Source organism: Magnolia sinica, chromosome 6, assembly GCF_029962835.1.
Source record: "Magnolia sinica isolate HGM2019 chromosome 6, MsV1, whole genome shotgun sequence".
NCBI classification, from domain to species: domain Eukaryota; kingdom Viridiplantae; phylum Streptophyta; class Magnoliopsida; order Magnoliales; family Magnoliaceae; genus Magnolia; species Magnolia sinica.
The window spans coordinates 1538821-1545678 of record NC_080578.1 but is presented as its reverse complement, the minus strand read 5'-3'; positions in this window follow the sequence as shown (position 1 = coordinate 1545678).

Sequence of the window (6858 nt, the reverse complement as noted above, 5' to 3'; positions counted from 1 at the left end):
CCATTTTTTATTTCTTATGATGGTAAAGCAACATTTTGATTTGATAATTGTAACCATTTGATTTATGGCCTGTAAACAATTGACATTTGTAACAAATTGGCCCCATTTAAAGGACTAGGATAATTTGGTCAGTCACCATGGCTCGCTCCTAGATTTTTAAATGAATGAATAGTTCACATCGATGATAGGTGGCCCAATCTGCCATTTAAAAGGTCCGAGTGTCGCACCAAATTTCGAGCTATTCCAAAACTCAAGTGAACCTTATTAAAGCTTTTAGATGTTTTAGGTATGATTTCACGTTATTTCAAATGGTGTGGTCCACTTTGAGTTTTGGACATGACTGATTTTTAAGACATCCCATAGCCTAAAGGCGACCCACCATGATGGGATGTCCAACACACATCAGTGCGTGTGTGAAATTTCATTCTCATATTAAAAATTTAAAAAATAAAAAATCATCTGCTTGAAGCAGACGAGACTAAAGCATTTTCATCATTCAAATTTAATCTATACCATACACAAAGTGAGGGCGTAAGAAGACATTTCTAATAAAAGCAGGGTTATTTTGGAAACTTAATAATGTAGGTATTGTCCATTGAATGGTTCGTATTTCACTCAAAAAAACCCTGCAATGGCTTATTTTTTCCCCGCAGGAAGCGCACCCTGTTTTATGCGAGTAGCCCTCTTTCCTTCCTCGCATGTAGCCCACAATGATGTGTGGGGCTCACGATGATGGCTCTATGCAATCCAATCCATAGATATATTGTGCCGCCTCTCTGAAAACGAGACATCTAAATCTCAAGTGGACCACAACACCGAAAGTAGCGATTGGTTTCCCACTGTAGAATGTGCGGTGTGTGACCTAATGAACAAGATGGATGCAAAATAAACATCATGGTGGGGCTCACTGTGGAATCTATAGTGTGTGACCTCATGAACAGGTTGGATGCCAAATAAACATTATGGTGGGCCCTAGGAAGGTTTCAACTGTGGGTGTCAGTATCTCAATTATTTACTGCAGTCTGGTCCACTTGAGCTTTGGATGTGCTTCATTTTTTAGCTCATGCCCTAAAGTAAGCTGGCAAAACCTCTTCCCACACCATGTGCATTGCACATGCCATGTCTACTAGTCATAATAATCGGATTGTCTAGACTGCTAAACTTTTGTTTTTGGGACTGTCCATTTGATGGCCTATAAAGGAAACTTAGAAAATGAGAGCACTAATGGTGTACTTTTACATCCTAAGATTAACTAAAACAATAAATGTATAATGTGGATGTCATGGTCATCAAGGTAGGCTCCATAGAGGCTGCCTTACCATGGTGCGTTTAATTCAAGAAAAAGAGTAAGTTGGTACAAACTATACGCATTAAATTTTTTTATATTTTTTTTAAAGTGAAAGGAAGAAGGTGACATATATACTTACATACATTTATGTAGTAAAATCTCAATCATTCCATGCCAAGCAGCTGTATTTTTACGAGGAATTTACCCTCTATTCACCACAATTATGAAGGTTAATTATAAGGGTAAAAATGTCCAAACCTATTAAGGTTATATACGATAGAGAGATATATAAACGCGATTCAACACCTTACGTCCCAACCTCTAACAATGAAATGGACGTTTTACCTCGAGCCACAAAAATAGGTTTTAAACATAACGTCAAAGAGGCCGATTTTTGAAACCGAGGAATGCTGGTATGCAGCATGCCATGGATAGAACTTCTGCGCATTATCCTCCTCCATGTGGCAAACATGTAGCGATCGGGACTGTTGTTCTGGTGGACCATCACGTGGGAAAAGATCAATGAGAAAATAAGCTTATCCTGCATGGAGTTGAATACCAATGAATCTTATCCATCCATTCATGTTTATCCATCCATTCATGTAGAGCGGGAATCTTGAATACCAATGATATCCATCCATTCATGTTGAGCTGGAATCTCTAACCACATTTCACGAGGGATTTGACAAATCCCTCTCCTAACATGCATGGAACCGTGCATCACGTGACTCGCGTTCGTCCGCCATGTAGCGGGCCCCAAGTGATTAGATGATCGAAAGTGTTCATCTGTTGGGAGCTACCGTCCATCGTCCATCGTCTAGAAAACATGCTGATCAAATGATCATAATAACTAGATTAAGATGATTCAAAACACAAATATTAGCATGATACAAAACTTCTGCAGCACCACAAATGTTTCAACGATGGTGGGTGTTCAATCCCCATTGTTTCCCTCTCACGTGGAGCACTTGAGTTTTGAATCCATCGTAATTTTTTCCTCATTTTGTATCATGAGCAAGCGAAATGGATGGACGGATTGGATCTCTTACCAATATCACGGTAGGCCCACCCTGCTTCCTTCATGCGGGTTGGAGGCAATAGCCTCCCATGTAATTTTCGAAGGGAGATAAAAACTTCAATCAGTGCACCACACCTGATGTTGATATTTAGTTTTCATAATTTTATGTTAGGATTGTGATTGAGATTTTAGAATTTATATGATTTTTACTCTTTTTAACAAATTTTATTTTTAAATGTCAATTAAGTTAGGATATGGGTGAAGGGTTGCCTGGGGTTGCCAATTTAAGATCACTATATAATATATCTGCTTTGTAAGACATTCAATTCAATAAAAATCAACTTTTAGTTCTTTTTTAAAAAGAGTTTAGTATGAGTTGTCTTTTAAGATCATTACATGTGTTTTGTAAAACATTCAATTCAATATAAGTCATGAGCTTTTAATTCTCGTTTTAAAGGAATTTATTTTAGGGCCTGGTCCCAAAAAGGAATAGATATAAATTTCTGGTAGACCAGGCAACAGGAAAGATTGGTTATTGGTCATTAAAAAAGCATAGGTTGGATGGTCAAAAAGCATTATGGGACCCAAGGAGATTTTTAATGGTGGGTGTTCAACGAGCAGTGTTTCCTGTATCCTGATCCACCTGAAATTTGTATCTTCTTAATTTTCAGGACCATGGCCTAAAATTAACTGACAAAACATATGAATGGCGTGGATATACAGTGCATGCATTGAGGTGGCCCCTACAGTCAGGGTGGCACCCACATCAGCCAAGTCGCGCTCTACGTGGTGAGCCCATGTCCTTTCCACTGGTACAAAATCCGTTCCGTAAAAAAATGTGGGACCCACATTTGAATCCACTTATGATCAGATCTTTATGCCGATCCACTGATTAGATGGGTGGCATAGATCATCCACATAAAACTTCATCCTTTCCTTTCGTTGCTTTCTTATAGATAAGCAGATTGGCCTGATATTTGATCTTGATGATCGTGGTGATGGGGCTCACATTCTTCACGGATCAGATTCGTATAACACGTTAGCCGCATAAACAAGCATAAACAAGATGAAGGATACTTGACCGCCCCTTTAGGCGTGTATGAGCGTTCCATCGGAACTGATAAGCATCATCTCATCAGGCATGACCCTTTAGATCGTGGGAATTACTTGATACTCTGGCAGAATATAATGCTTGATATGCAGGTATCCAGGAATTGTAAAAGTGGCATGCGAACAACCTCCAGAGGCAGGTAATCCGTTCTCCATACGAGAATAGATTAGTAGTAGCCCCCCATGGAGGCAGGTAATCCGTTCTCCATACGAAAAAGTGGCACACGTGGATCAGATCGAAACCGTGCATTTAGTGCTTCCAATAGAGATTAGGATATGGTCCAAAAGTCATGGTGTTTAAGTAGCTATATTTCTTAAGACATAAAAAATAAAAAAAATAAAAAAATAAAAAACGGTTCCTGTTTATCCATAAAAGGTCCATTTATTATATGGTTAAAATAGTCTAATCAAAAAAATAAAGGGCTAAGTGCAATAGATATCTGAATCCAAAGAATATGCGGTTTAGATCATCATGAACACGTGTGGCACACAATTTGGTGGCACGAAAATCCCGTGCCCACAGCGGCAGGTAATCCGATCTCCTACCCGCCAATCAACCGTAACCTTCGCATCGGACGTCGGAGGGCTATGTTTCCCGCCAATGGAGATGGAATGCCGAGGGGAGATGCGCGAGGGGTTAAAAAGGCGCTTTGCGGTACACGTGCAAGAATGGCACACGTATGGGTGATCCGGCCATTCATCGGGTAGGAGCACCGTGAAATAGAAAACATACTCCACTAATAAGGTCGACAGGTGAGCTAGACGTGTACCGCTAGATTTATATGGTGTCTTTTCATAAGCGTCTATTTTCCTCGTACTGGTGTGGCCTACCCAATCAGGACCGTAGTAGTCACTATGTGGGCCCACCATGTTGTACGTGTAATTTCACATTGTCCATCATGTGAGCATTATTATTTCTACCTTAGGTACAAAAGATCAGCTGCATAAAAACTCTGATAAGCCACGTCAATGGAACAATGTAAAACCTGATCAATGAGCTTGATAAAAGATGCGCTCCATGGTGGCGTTCCATCCCCATTGTTCCCTGATGCGTGGCCCACCTGAGCTGTGGGGTCTAGATGATTTTTTGCTCCAGGTCCTAGAGTGCAGGATGGAATATGATGTACGGAGTGGATTTCACATAAAGTACATGCGTTATGGGTAGGGGTGTACATCGAGTGGTTCGGTTCAATCAACAGCTCGAGCCTAGTTCGAGCCAAGATCTAGCTGAGTTCGTTATCGAGGCATATCCACAGGCACTTGAACTGTAACTTCACAATCCCTCTGTTTGTAAAATAAAAGCAATGGTTTTAGAAGTGTTTTATCAAACACCTTCTAAATAATATTTAAATAAAAAAAAGAGAAAAAAAAATGGTGTTTGTTTAATATACATACCTTCCTTGCCATCAGCCACATTTGGTTGAGTCATTTTATTCAACAGTTGATGAGCAACATCAATGGCAAAGTAGCCGTGTCACAAAACTGGTTCGATCCGAGTTCAATTCAAGTTAGATCCGAGCCGAGTTGAGTCGAGCTGGGGTTTGCTCGAACTTGGCATAAACTCATTTTCATGCTAAAAAAATCAGCTCAACTCAATTCGAACTCAGCTTTGAACTCAGACCAATCAAGCTTTTTCAAGTCAGGTCGAGCGAGCTAACCAAGCTAGCTGGGTTCCTGCACACCCCTATTTGGAGCTGTGTAAAACATGTGTTGTAGAGAATTCTATATTCTAACTAGTATCATGGTTAATACAGAGGTAATTAAAAATTACGCAAAAAAATTTGCATGAGTCGTATACAAGCAAGGCCTATCAAACTGTCAGAATTATGAATCCCACATCATAAATAAAAAATTAAAATTATATTAGCATCTGGTAGTTGGATGGCGATTGGACAGTTTAAAATTGAAAATATCTCATGGTTATATTTCAACAAACTAGGGCCCACCAATATGAGAGTAGGATTGTTCAACCAGCATAGTTTTGAGACAGTAGTTTAGAACTCTACACTTTATTTGATTTAATTTGAATTAATGCATGGCAGGTATGCAACCTGTCCAGAAGGCTGGCCCTATCATGAAAATTAGAAATCCCAAAATTAAGGTAAATCGAACTATTGTGTGAATTTAGGGCTGTTTGTTCGTCTATGATAAATGTAAATAGTAGTGTAAATAAGCAATGATAACTTTTCACCTTTATTTGGTAGGGAAGGAAATTACCTTTTTAATTAGGCCTCAATAATGGTGATGTAATCTTAGTTATTGAACAAGAATTGTATTCGGTTAAATATATGGGGCCCACCATAATGTATGTGTTTGATCCATGTCATTCATCTATTTTACTAACTCATTTTAGGGGATGGAGCTAAAAATAAAGTAGAAATTAAGCTCGAATAGACCACACTACAGAAACAAAGGGGAACAATGACATATGCCATTGAAAGTTGAAATGTGGATAAGAGCCCATGAGGATGTGCATCTATCATCGAAGCTGTTCATAAGATCACACAAAGATATATGAAGGATAAACACCAATACTGGCTTGATCCAAAACTTCAATGGCCCCAATAATGTTTCAAAGGCAGATGCTCAATTCCCCTGTCTCATGTTGTGTGGCTTATTTGAGCTTTTGGATCTTCCTATTTACCCTTAAAATGAGCATGTCTATGCTGGATCATTCTAAAAAGCAATAGCCGTCAATGTCACGTAAAAGCATCACCACATATCATGGTTGTAATCAATGATTATCTATTTACCAGTAAAATTTTGAGTTATTCCAAAACTCAGGTGGGCCTAAATATTGAAAATGATGACAACCATAAAAAAAATAAAAATAAAATAAAAAACCAAATACCCAACTATAACCTTGCACATGCACTCATAATTAACTGAACACCACGGCCATTAGATAAGTTTATCTGTATTCGCCTTAAAACTCAAAAAATATGATGATTAAAAAACTAAGGTAAGCTACACCATGGAAAATAGTTGGGATGTGAGTCCAAACTTTTGTTCTTTAGCCCACTGTGGTGGTCATATGCTATTAAATCAATTCATCTAATATATCTTATCAGGGAAAAAGGAAAGCATACCAAGAGATTTTAAAAGTTTTTCTAAATTGCATAGTCCATGAGCAATGAATAAGCTAGATTTTTCAAATCATCGGAAGATAAAAGATGGTGAAAAGGATGAGAGTTTACAGTCAACCTGCTAGCGTATACAAGGCAATGGAACCATGAATCATGACCGCTCATCTTATAATTGAAAAACCAGAATGGACTTGATCGGCAGTGATTCCTCCAATGCCTAGTTGGTGATTGGGTATTGGAAAAGCTCTATGGGCCCACCATAACCTTTTGGCTCATTTTAGAAGATGAGCCTGAAAATGAGGGACGCGGATTGCGTCCTACCCCAATCCGTCCGGGCAGGGCTCTGTGGGGCCCAA